Source organism: Marmota marmota, unplaced genomic scaffold (genome assembly GCF_001458135.2).
Source record: "Marmota marmota marmota unplaced genomic scaffold, marMar, whole genome shotgun sequence".
Taxonomy (NCBI): domain Eukaryota; kingdom Metazoa; phylum Chordata; class Mammalia; order Rodentia; family Sciuridae; genus Marmota; species Marmota marmota.
Window position 1 is genome coordinate 6,557,787 of NW_025999969.1, and position 13,538 is coordinate 6,571,324.

Consider the following 13,538-nt stretch of genomic DNA (forward strand, 5'->3'; position numbering starts at 1 on the left):
ACATGCTAGGCAAGTGCTCTACCACTAAGCCACAACCCCAGCCACTTCTTCAGGTTATAACCTTATGAAACACTCTGGAAACACTCAGGTTTTGAAAGAAAATACAAATGCTTTGTGGTGCCACTGAGCCACTGCTTGGTTTTAGGTGTGGAGTCCTGAACCTTTCAAGGAACTTGGGACAGACCATATTTTATTTCGGTTCTAAATAGTATCATTTGAAGAAAGGTTATTCATTTGAGGATGGGTTGTAATTAGCTAATCACTACTGATTGGAGAATAATGATAACAGTAATAAATATCAAAAAGTGAAATATGAATAACTTTAGGCCAGATCAAAATTCTAGGCTCTTTTATTTTGCATAATTCATTTGAACTGTTGGAATTTGCCTTTCTTGTTCGTGATCAGATGTTCCTTCCACCTACACAAAAAAAGTAGAGTCAAACTCATATAAAATCTGTATCGTTTTTTCCCTGGCATATCACCCTTAGCCATTTTCCCATAATTCTTTGCCTACTCCTCTGCAGATTATACTCATCAGATTTCTCACTTTCCTTTAAATACCCCATTCACTTTTCTGCATTCAGAATTTTGCTCAAGTTATTTTCTCCTTCTGGAGATCCTTCTTTTCCCTTCCCTCCTTTTCTCTTCACTCCCTGCTGTCCCTTGTCCCCACCTGACACACAGACGCACACTCTGGTACATCTGCCTCTCTCTCTGTTTAGACTTGGGTCTTCTTTATGATACCTTCCAAAGCTATCAGCTAGAAGGAATCCCTTCTAACTGAGCATGGTAGGGCCTTCTCACTGTGTGGTCTGTGCATCTGTCCAGTGGCGGCCTCCAAGGGTTGAGTGGAAATGCAGACACTTGAGTCTTGCCCTGGAGTCAGAGAATGTGAATCCTCATTATATCCTGATGCTCAGAGAATCTTTATGTGCTTCACTGTTTGAGAAACACTTTCTTAGAGCAGGTTTCCAACTTTGCCTTTCACTAGATTGCTTTTGTGTCAGTGGATTCTAAAAGACCACGTCTTGTGATCGGAAACTCCATCTTCAGCTTTTGTCTGCAAGGCAGGTTGGAGAGCTTTATACACAGAAGGGGCCCTAAATGTGTGCTGATGAAAGAAAACCTGTGCTTTCAATGAGGGCACAGAGGGGCTCACATATTATCTCGGTTTCTTCCTCTTACTTCTTTGAGAAAAGCCACACTGATAGGATATGGGGAATGTGAGCCCTCAGCAGTTCACTGTCCAAGAATTGTGATTAAAACATAGAAACACATCTTGAATAAAGACTTTATTGGCAGGGATGTATCTGCATAACTCATAATTGTGATTTTGTTCCAGGAATTGGAAGCCTGGTCACAAGGTCAGCGTAAGACCCAGAATCAAATTTTGGTGCTTCTGATCTCAGGAAAATAGCATTGCTTTAGTTGATTACATTTCATTTTTAAATACTTGACCAGGCAGAGGCCTCGTGATTTTAAAGGTTTTTTTCTGCCTCCTATTCCAGTGTGTCTTCAGATTCGTTCTCCCAATGTCCCCATCTTCTCCACTTTCCCTGGCATCACCATTTCTTACTGCCAGTTACTTCTGTCTTCTCTTTTGGTCTTTACAGACTGCTTATTTTAGTTTTCTTAGTTATTCCACTAGAACTGAATAGTCAACTCTTCTGTATTGTTTTATTCTGTTGTTTTCCCTAATCACTCAACAAATGTTCAGTGTAATTAATACTCACAATGAATCTAAATAAATATAATAAACAAATATAACAAGTAAAATAATAAATATAGGAATGAAGTAGATTAAAGAAATATGAATAGAATGAAATAAATATGAATATATGATTATGAACAAATTAAAATAAAAAAATAATGAAACAGATGACTATATGACTTATAAAAGAACAAACCCGGCAGAGGTTTGCCATCTTTTTTGTGCTATTGTAAACAGATCATGAACATGTGATGCCTGCCACATCCATTTCTTTAATATTACTAAGATTACAAAATTGAATACTTCATTCTACTTTTATCCATGACATTTTTAGAAGATACATTTTAGATCTGTTCTCTGCCTGTGGCATTGGAAAGGATTAGAAATCAACAAAACAAAACTTATTATTTTGCCTTAACAACCTTCAAGATTTGCACAATGAAATGGAAAAGATAATGTGTACATATAACCAAAAAACAAGATGGAAGGGACCAATACTTACAAACATATGTTTTATAAAGTCTTTGTTTAGAGATCCAGGAGGTAGCCAATATGAAGATGTGGCAGGCAGGTTATTAGGATGTTCTTTCCTCTCTGCCTTCCTCCTTTCTTTCTAGTAAGAGTTCACTTATTACCTTCTCTCTCTTTTTTTTTTTCTTTTGTGGGTGGATATCTGTATGATGTCTATTCTGAAGTCTATAGCTTCAGAGATGCACAATTCCTTTTTTTTAAAAAAAAATTATTTTACAAACCCTATTTATGAGCCTTTCTGCAAAGGAGATTTTTCCTGTCCTGCCTGTACAATTAGCCATGTTTTTGTTTTCGTAGCTACCAGTACTCATTATTTAAAGTGTCTTTTCTTTCTCCCCACCTCCCTGGAAGTTCATTTGCGTCTTTCTTCTGTTTTTTCTGCCTATTTGTAATAATGGAAATTAGTCTTTCTCATGCATATCTGTGTTTTAGTTTTATCTCCTAGTATTTATTGTAGTGGAAATTATAAAAATTACAGGCTCAGAGGTATTGGGGAAATAAAATTAACAACAAAACTCTTCTCAGAAATTCTATCCACAATATAAAAAAGAAAGAAAACAGCTTAATTATTGAATAAGCTTTAAATGAGAATGTGATAGACATTGTAGTTAATCCACTATAAGATTGCAAAGACAGAAATTGTGCAATCCTTTATGTGCCCATTTTCAAGATAAACAATAACTTGTCCTCAAGTAAGAAGGCTTGACAGCTCCATTTGCCATTCATAGTCCATCTTTACCTGATAATTTGGGTGATCAATGGTGTTAGATGTTAGGTAATTGGCTTTATCCAGAGAAAAACCAAAATTTTTTTGTCTTTATTCAGGAGGTAATTTTGGAATTTGGAGCAGATACCTACCAAAGTTAGCCTCTTATTTCTCCCATAGAAACTAGGAGATATGGACAAAATCTCCCTTGATGCTTACTTTTCAAAGAGATGGCGCCCAGGTCTTTGAAAAAGGCATTCCTAGGTCAGGAAATGAATGAAAGTCCTATCTAGCTTTCAAAAGGATTTATATATATTTCAAAGAGAGGACATAGTCCTTAACAATTACAAGTGTTCTAAAGTAAATGTTCTGAGAAAAAGACGGGGGTTGCAGAATAAGGGGTAAGTATCTCTTCACTGATTTTCAGCTAGGAGAATTAAAGCTCTTATTTTTAGTTTGTATTTGTTCTTACAGAGAGTAGATTATATTTCACTATTTTTAACTACTGCGGTTCAGAATTATAGTCTTATTTTTTTTGAGTTTGAGGTCAACCAGAGATTCAGATGAAGTTTATCTTTGACCTTGTGTAATATATAAAACACCTCCATGGTGGAATCTGATCTTAACATTCATTTGCATTTCCTTTATTTTAATTCTTGTTATGATAAACAAAGATACAACTTACTCTTGGAACCCATTTGAAGTGTGATGTTTAGTGGCTTTCGGCACATTTCCATTGTTGTACAACTGTCTGTTCCATCCATGTCCAGATCTTTTCATCTTCTCCAACTGGATCTGTATCCTTTAAACACTAATTTCCCATTCTCTACTCCTCCCAGCCCCTGTCAATCACTAGCATTATCATATTAACCTTAAAAACTGCCCATGAAATTTCAATGTCCTTCTTGTGGGCAATAAGTAAAGATTTGTGTTTCCTCAGGACTTGAAGGACAAAGGTGTTTTCTTGAGAAACTGAGTGGGAAAATCAACTGTAAGCCTTTGTATGTGGTTCCCCCATTTGTGCAAGTGATGCTACACTAATTACAAACAATCTCAGTCAGTGCACTTCCTCAGAATCATCTAATTTGTGCCACTCCATTACTTTCAAAGTAATAAAAAAGGCTTTTCTAGTGAAAATTTTTTTTTCTTATTTTTCAGGCATTTTACTAATGTAGACTTGGCATTTTCTATGACCTTTGCTCCAGTGAATCTTTATTTTTCTGAATTGATCTTTTAGATTATTTTGTGAAACACAGCAAACTAAATATTGAACACTTCCTTCAAATGTTTTGTTAATAGTCTGCCATGAGCATTGGGGAGAATGATGTAGAAGAATCAAGACAGACATTCTGCTACAGTCAGAGAACCTTATTTAAAACCAAGCTTTGTTATTTGACTGCGACAATATCAAAGGTGAAGGTAGATCCTTCACCTTTCGGGCTTAATTTCACCATCCATAAATAGGAAAATTATATCCCTTTCTGAATAAATTACGTGAATATCAAGTAAAATAGGACACAAACAGAAGTTGTTTGCATTCTGTCACAGCACAACTCATTGTTGTTCACTCAGGTTTTCAGCACGTAAGAGGAATGTAGAAGGTATTTGTTGAGTGAATGAACAGACACTGTTCTCAAAAGTTGAATCACCTGGGGTTCCTTGCCACTTGTACTCCGGACTTGATTTATCATCTCCCCACTCTTTGGGTTCTTTTTGTCCCCAGTCAAATTTTCTTTTCCCAAAGTATGCTTCAGGTTTAAAAACTCAAGAATTCAGAGTTTGAGGAATGATCTCAAGGAGCCCAAGGACTTTCTGTTACAGTTTTCCATCAGCTTTTTCTTTCTAAATATAGCTTCCTCTCCAAAGCTTCTGGTAGTAGGAGTGGGTAGGGGTGGGGAGTGGATTTAGAAATGGCAGTTGCAAATAATCATCCATTGGAACATACGCAGTTAAGATGAAGAGTATTTTCTCTTGTTTTTGCTCAGTGTCAGCATGCTCAGGGGCTTTCACCATTTATCAAAAGATAATGACCTGCAATAACATTGAATCAGACGATGTGAGTCCAAATGAAGCAGTATGCAGTGTCTAATCCCAGGAGTTGCCTATGTGGACACTTGGGTGGTAACTCACCGAGAGGCTCTTGTTCAGTGTCACCATGCACATGATACATGCAAATGCATGAATTATGAGGCATAACCAACTTACACAGACAAAGGTAGGTGTCAGACTCAGGGTATTCTGTTGACTGTCAATTGATCAATTTTATGAGAAAACACCTCCCAAAAGATGATCTGGGGAAAGTAATGAGTGTTCAGCAACCAAAGGCGTGGAAAACAAATGAAGGAGTTACTGTATTTTTCTGGGCTGAGAATCAGCTTGTAGAATCATTCTATTTGGAAGATTGCAATCATTCAATCAATAGTTCAGAGTATGTCCTGTGTGCCTGCTTCATGCTAGCCCCTGGGAGACAAAAATGAATCAGAGGTTAACCTTGTTTGCAAGAGTCAAGACATACATACTTAATTGTAGTTCAAGATAAGCAATTACATTGTCAGGACCGTAAGGGAAGCATAGTGAAAGTTGTAAAGGGAAGGGAGAAATTACATCTGACACAGGGAAGCAGGGAGGCTTCATGAAACAAGTGGTTCAGGTCTTGAAGGACAGGCAGCATTTGTACAGGTAGAATGGGAATGAAGGACATTACAGACAGAAGGAACGATTAGAGGGGAAAAAGGCACAGGGGTGATTTATGACACCATCTGTGTGTGAACCTGTGGCGGGAGTTCGGGTTATACTAGAAGGAGTGGTGCAGAAAAGGACTGGAAAGACGCATTTGCTGTCAGATCCTGGATGATCCAGAATGTCATATGAAGGACAAGAGGTAAATAGCATTAGGATGTTCTGTGTGGGAAGATTGCTTTGGTCCCTGTCATCAGTCAGCCTTTACCTGTGTCCCCCTGACACCCAAAGCCTATCTAACACATCTGTAGCTTTCTTATTTGTGGTGTGGTAAACATCTCTTCCTTTGGATTTAGAGGGTAGCGTTTCAATCTGTTTTTCAGGTGTTGGTGGATGGAAAGAATATTTACATGTAAAAACGATTGGATTGTAGATCAGCCTAATGAATACACACATTCATTCACCTTTCTCATTTTCAGAAATAGCAGAACAATTAAAAATAATAGTGCCTTTTATTTAGCAGATATAAGGTCATGAAGGTGAAGGGGTTATTGGACAGATCCCCTCGTGTGCTGACTCCTTTTGTAATTGGAGGAATAAAGGCTACCCTCTGTTTTGTGACTCTTTTTTGATGGTGTCTTTACATTCAGATTTGTCATTAGTGCTTAAGTATCCGAAATGCTAGAAGAAGTGTAATCACCTCCAATTAGCTATGCTGGTGGAGCACAGCATTATAGTGAAATCCACCAGCCAGCGTGTCTTATGACTCATTTTAGCTAGTCATTATGCCACAGTTTCTCCATCAGCTGGCCATAGGAATGCATTAACAAATTAGAAAATTGATTTGAATTTCCCACTTTTTTTTTCCCAGTTAAGAATTCATGACCCTTACTATAAAACCACCTCAACTAGGAAGATGACACACCACAAGAGAACTTTACAGGAATTTTGCAAAGCTTGGGCTATTGCTGGGATAGCTTCCACAGTCCAAACCTTCCTTCTTCTGAAAGAACTTCCGTCAGCATTTCAAAACTGTGCCAAGGATCCTAATTCGTGGAGATAATACGAAAGAATTGCTAAAGTCGGTTAGGTTTGAGGACAACTGTAAATTATTCATAAGTAATTTAGTTTTATAGTGTGCTCTGGCATTCTAAAAGGACCTGAGAAGTCCTGTAGAAAAATGATAACTTTTTAACTTAATAGATGACCTAATTGCTATAACCTGGTGTTTCTTTAAAATGAGATTGAAACAGCAAAACATAACTTCTCAGCGTCATTCTGTAGAAGCCCAAGCTGGATCATGTGGATCAATAAGTGGCTTTTGGTGGGTCCAAGTTAATCTGAGAATAAAATTTGAATGTATCAAGAGGTTTGAATTTGGTAGATGTATTTATTAGAGCTATGTATCAAATACATCCTCTACCTACCAGGATTTACATGAATTTTTTTTTTTTTTATAATGTGGCAAAACCCTCTAAAACCTTTCTGTGTCAACAGAGCTGCTCCATCTGATATTATTTTCATGAATCTGAAGAAACACCAAAGGGCACTGAAATAATAAGACATTAATTTCAGCTGCAGAATGCCAATGTTGCTGACCCTGTGGGGTTATTGCAGAGTGAGATTAATTATGCAGATCTGCCACCCTAGGCTTTGGAGTTGAAGTACACTGTTGTAATTCACTGCAGGATCATTCATGTAGCCAGCAAGCATATTGATATGATTATTATTCCACCAAGGTTTTATCCGCCCCTAGACAATTACAGAACCACTTACCAGCATCTCTCATTGACTTCTTATTTAAAATTCCGAGGGCCACGGCAGGCATTCAGGTCCTTTTGTTGGAGACAGCTACAGATCAATGGCATGAAGCAACATGGGATTTTCCTCAGGACATGATGAATGCTGAGCTTGTTTGCTAAGCAGAAGATAGACATTCAGCTTCCAGTCGAAAATAATGTTTCCGAGCCTTGTTGTCATTAACACCAACTTTTAAAGTATTGACAGCAAGAGGAGAGAGGGAACATACAGTGAAAAGAAAGATCCAGAGATTTGGTGTCAAGGTGTTTGAGTTTGAATACAGGCTTCCCCATTTATTACCTATGGAACTTTGGGGAAATCACCACTTCTGCAAACTGGGATTGATATTAAATGCCAAACTCCTGAAGTCTTCAGAGGTTTAAGTGTATATATGTGCGAAGAAAACTTTGTGAATGGTAAAGTGTTGTAGAAATATTCTCTGCTAATGGGAATGGGTTCCATTCTTGAATTGTTTGTATCATTATAATCTAACTTACTTTTCATGGCCCTATTGCTTGGATAATGTCCTGTTCACTCCTGTAGTACCACTTCCCAGTGCAGAGTGTGGGAACCATGCGTTGATGTGATTAGAAGCTCCAGGGAATGCATGTCCTTGAAATGATGGATAGAATAAAATTCCTGTTCCTCCTCTGTGGTTTTAGGGACTAAATACCTACAGGATGATAGTCATCTAATTAGCACTTTTTAATATGTTTTTCTTTCTGTTCTAGGATCAGTGGTACAAAATATGGCTTGCTTGTGTTTTAATTTTGCTTTGAATGTCTTCCTTATGCATGGGGGCATTTCAGAGTACTATCTGTTTTCAGAGTCCAGCTGTCACTGCAGCTCTAGGGAGTCTTCCCACCCCTTACCCTTTGGTGGAAACCCTTTCCCTTACCCCATCACCCCCACCCCCATACCCTTTTAAAATGCAGGTAATTTCTTCTGCACAGCATGTTGTTTGATCCCATTCAGTTACTTAATAACATGAGCAAACACAGATGACGTGCTCTGCACAGTTTAAAAATAATAGCAAATATTCTTTTAGGTATTTTGAATATATTGACACATATAATCTGTTCAATGAATGTATGAAGTAGGAATTATTATTCTCTCCATTTTGTAGTTGGAGAAAATGATAAGGGACAGAGATGTGAATGGCGGAAACATGAACTTAAGGGAATATTTTCATAAAATGGGCCCGTTTTGCTGACCCCCGCGTTCTTTCTTTTCCAAGAAGCAGTTTACCTGCAGCCCTGCCTGGCTCAAGGGGACAGGCTATGTCATATTCCTCAGCAAACTACCTGTTATCTGCAGGAGAAATGTAGTCTCCAAATAATGCAAATATGTGGAACACAAGATACCCTCAAGGGGTGACTTTTGTGATACTTACACAGACCAGGTCCCAGAATTCAGGAGAGATAAGGATAATTCCCCCTATCCATAAACTCGGTAAGAACAGCTTCCAGTTAGAACCAGTCAGCATGGTCCACAATGCTCTTGAGTGGTCATGGCAGTGGGGACTTGAAAATCTGATATCATCCTTCTGTCAGTCAAAAGTCAAAAGGTAGATCTGAATGGGACTCTGGAAACTTCCCTGGGATTCCCCAATAAAACTGGATGATAGAGAGGCACAGTGTCTGTCTCCTCTCTAAGAGGACCCATTATCTCCCCTTTCCCCTTTCCCATCCCTTCTAATAAACTCATGCCTGATACTCTGATGCTTTCTGATATGATAGCAAGAATCAGGGCAGGAGCCTTCTTGCTGCCTTAGTTTCCCAAGGCCCCAGTCCTGTAACAAAAGTAAGGCACAAAGAGATTCAGTAACTTGCCTAGTATTCTATAGGAAGTATGTGGCAGACTCAGCAAATGCATGTTTAACTAAAATAATAGGATTTTGAGCTCACAAGGTATAATTAGCCATATCCAAGTTGGAGATCCCTACTAGGTTGTGAGTTCCTAGATTCCTGGGCAGGGTAAGATCTGTATAATCCTGTGGCATTCAGCACATGGACTCCATGTTGTAGCACTCAGTTATGATTAATCAGCTTGGACTGGAAAAATGGCCCTGAAAAGCTTACAGTGCAGCTGCAAAATGCCCCCCCTTGTTATCTGTCAGTATTTTTTTTTGTACATGTTCTGCCCTCCTGCTCAATTTGCCTGTCAAAGCATTTTAAAACCTCATATTAAGCACTGCTTGAACACCTCTCTGAGAGGGAGGCCGGTGTTTTTTGTAAGGAGCTGTATGGTGAAGATAAGGCATACTTGTTGAAATTAGGGTCACTTGAGTCTTTAGTGGTTTATGGATTGGTAGGTAATAACACTATAAAATTCCAGCTCATTTTCATTCTTATGTAAGATGGATTGCAGGGTCTTACTTTATTTGCAATAAAGTCACCAAATGCCAACTGCATATAAAATGAACCATGACTGGAGTCCCCCACCCCTTCCCTCCATCCAGTGTAACTGGTGGACTGAGGTCACAGCCCAGACTATGGGACTGGTGGGTGCACATTGCCATCTGTCAGGATGATCCTGGTGCCCAAAAATTGGTGAAAGAAGCCATAGAATTTTCTCAACAGGGACACAGACTCACACAGACCTCCTCAGTGTTAGTTCAAAAGGGGATTTTCTTTTAACACTTTAGATACAGAGGCATGGGAATTTCTTTAAGACTTGGTTTTTTCTATTATTATTATTATTGTTGTTGTTATTATTATTATTATTTTGCTTATGTAAATTCCCAGAAGACTTGTGATATTACCTTTGCACCAGGGACAAGATTGGGGATGGGGATGGGGAGGATGCCAAACAGACTGCTTTCCCCTATGGACTGGCAATGTGTGGATGAGGAGGCTGTGCTGTGTTTTCTTTATCAGCTTGGTATATGCTGAGTCCTTCATAAAGGCTTTACTTTAGTTGTTGACTTTAACTCTTCCTAATAAAAGTAGTTATGTAAACTGAGGCACAGGAAAATAAAGTGCACAGCCCACGGCACAGAGAGTTAATGGTGCAGTCAGGACTAGGGTTCTGGGCTCATCCTGCCTTTTCTCTTGTAAGAGAGTGTGGGGAGTTCCTGAGAGCTGGGAGGCCTAGGGCTTCCAGCCCCTGAACCAGGGGGTGGGGAGGTTTGGCTCTAGTCTGATGAATGAGCTCTAGCAAGGCACTTATTTTCTGGTAGAATTGGGGGATGCTACAAGGGTAGGCATGCTCTCTGAAGGGACAGCTGACTTTGGCTTTCAAGATTCATTCATGTTTGATTTCTGAACACAGGATCTTGTGACAGTCACAGAACTCTTGGTGACATCTGCTTAGATCAGTGCCTAGGGGGAGCTTCTTTCTGAGGGTTGCCTTAGCCACTTGTGAATAGGTACCTATGAACAGGTGTGTAAAACCACATATTTGTATCACACGTCACCATTTATGAAGCCTTTTCATACACATTCAGTGTGACCCCACAGCATCCTTTGAGGTGATAATTCGTTGTCCCTACTTTATTGATGAAGATACCAGTATAGAGAGGGATTGCATAAATAATCCAAGACCACAGCTAAACAAGATGACCAATAGAAACAGGATCAGAGGCTGATTGTGTTGTGCTCCTCCTACCACCCGGAGTTGTCCTATATTTATATGTGTTTACTGTGTAACAGCACTGGACCCTGTGCGGTGGATATACACTTGGAGTACTGGTCTGAATGTGTGTATGGGGAGTGGATAAGACAGAACCTAAACAAAACAGACGAGGGCAGAATATTCTCAGGAATCTAGGAGAGGAACAGACACCTGCTCACAGTTTTTAGAGAAAGGATAGTTATTTTTGGAGAGGGAAGATAAGAGAGAACCAGGAAAAGCTGCAGAGGGAAGGTGGGGCTTGCAGGAGATGCTTGGAAAGATAGATTCATTTTCTTTTCAGTGGTAGCCAGTTTAGTCTCAAGTGCAAAACCAGCAGCTGCTTATTGGACTGAGGATTTATCTGGGATATGTGACTTGAGCTCTTCCTTTCCAGTTGAGAACTTTCAATGTCTATATCCAGTGGGACCTGAATAGCTATATTGTACCAAAAAAAAGAGTTCATGGTCTAATAACTTTGGTTAATGTTTTGTTAAACCAAGCTGACCACAATATTTACTTGATAGATTACCTTGAGCCTTTATAATGCCAGTGTTTATTGTGACTCTTTGGGAGATATGAGACACATTACTATTTAAACTCATATTTCTTTTTTTGGTGGGGGGTGTTTTAGTCAGTTTTTTTTTTTTCTGCTATAACTTAAAGACCCTACCAGAAGAACTGTAGGAGGAAAAGTTTATTTAAGGGCTCACTGTTTCAGAGATCTCAGTTTATATACACCCAGCTCCATTCCCCATGGGCCATAGGTAAGGCTGAGCATCATGGTGGAAGAGTTTGGCAGAGAGAACCAGCCTGCATGACGATCAGGAAGCAGAAAGAGACTCTACTGGCCATGCCCCGATTCCCACCTCCTCCAGCCATACTACCCTACCACTTCAGTTACCACTCAGTTAATCCCTATTAGGGGATTAATTGACTGATTAGGTTAAGACTTTTACAACCAAATCATTTCTCCTCTAAACCTTCTTGCATTGTTTCATAGTCAGCTTTTGGGGGACACCTCACGTCCAAAGCATAACAGGTTTGGATGACCTGTTATGGTTTGACCGTGAGCATCTGCAGAATGCTCACTACAGGACACAATGGTTTTAAACATACATTTTAGTAGGATTGTATTGAACTTGGCTACTTACTTTCCTGATTTTTTTTTTCTCTCTCTCTTTTTATTTTATGTGTATCTTTGCTCCAAAGTTGTGAGATTCCTGACTATAAGAACAGGGTACTTATTTCAATATAGTACACAGCTTCTATTCCAGAGTGTGGAAGGGTTAGGGGCTCAGTAGATACTGCTTGGTGTGAACGGAGCTTGATGCTGTAGACTGAGAAGCCAAAGTGTATAGTCTTGATGGGTAAATCTATGAAACCTGGCTGCAGGATTTTTTCTTCTGTCCTTCCTGACAGAAAGGCCCACGAATGTGCCTTTCTCTTACGAGCCTCACAGACAGGACTGTGATCTTCTGACCATCCCTTTGAATTAGAGAGGTTATTAGTGACCATGTTGGTACATGAAATGTAAGAAGTGAAAACCAAGAAGCTTTTCTATGCTAGAAAAGTAATTAATTCAATAACCTGGAGGTGACCGGATCTTGGTGCATAAGGTGATATGACTCTTTTGTGTCTGTGGTGGTTGTAATTACTCCAGATTTCCTACTTGAACTTCAGATGACACTGCATGGCCCAAGTGAGTTGCTTCCTCCTCTCGGGTGGCGCTCATGTGCTTTGCAGTCCCTCCTCTGCAGCACAGCTCTCTTGGGGGTGGGCTTACAACCTCCATGAGGTTAGGGATGGTTTCTATCTTCTTCTTCCTGTTTGTTTTCAGAGCTATATGAATATTTGCTGAGTGAAACAGGAGGAATATTAGAACCTCTCAACATCAGTTTTCCTTCCTCCAGCCCTAGAGGTTTTGGGGATAATTTCTTTTCATGTCACGGGTATGTGTAGGACTTAATTGGTTTTTTTGGTTTAAAAGGGAAGATGTATGTGTGTGAGTGTGTGTGTGTGTGTGTGTGTGTGTGTCTGTGTATTCTGTACCTTCTGTAAGTTTTTTACTGTATTATTATTATTATTATTATTTTGGGTACCAGGGATTGAACTCAGGGGCACTCAACCTCTGAGCCATGTCTCCAGCCCTATTTTGTATTTTATTTAGAGACAGGATCTCACTAAGTTGCTTAGCGCCTTGCTTTTGCTGAGGCTGGCTTTGAACTTGTGATCCTCCTGCCTCAGGCTCCTGAGCTGCTGGGATTACAGGTGTGCACCACTGCTCTGGGCTTCCTATTGTTCTAAGCACCCCTTAATTTTAAATAAGCAAAAACTGTCCTATATATTTTATAGAAACACATTAACAGTAAAATACATAAATAACTGTACAACTTATTGATTTTGTTTAACAAAGACATCATTAGGTAACCATCCTCAAAGAATCAGAACATTATCAGACCCCACAAGCTTCACTTTTATTCCTCCCTGTCAATGTC

The 13,538-nt window shown here is 39.3% G+C and overlaps 1 protein-coding gene across 6 annotated transcripts in view; it reads left to right on the top strand.

The window, feature by feature from the left end:
- LOC107154380 (interleukin 1 receptor accessory protein) overlaps positions 1 to 13,538 on the top strand; it is a 135,562-nt gene that overhangs the window by 19,880 nt on the left and 102,144 nt on the right. Inside the window, exon 2 of one of the 6 annotated variants that reach the window (XM_048804082.1) lies at positions 12,881 to 12,992. The exons of the other annotated variants lie outside the window; for them this stretch is intronic. The gene's annotated coding sequence lies outside the window, so the exon portion shown is untranslated. The remainder of the gene's footprint in view (positions 1 to 12,880; positions 12,993 to 13,538) is intronic. 6 annotated transcript variants of the gene reach the window in all.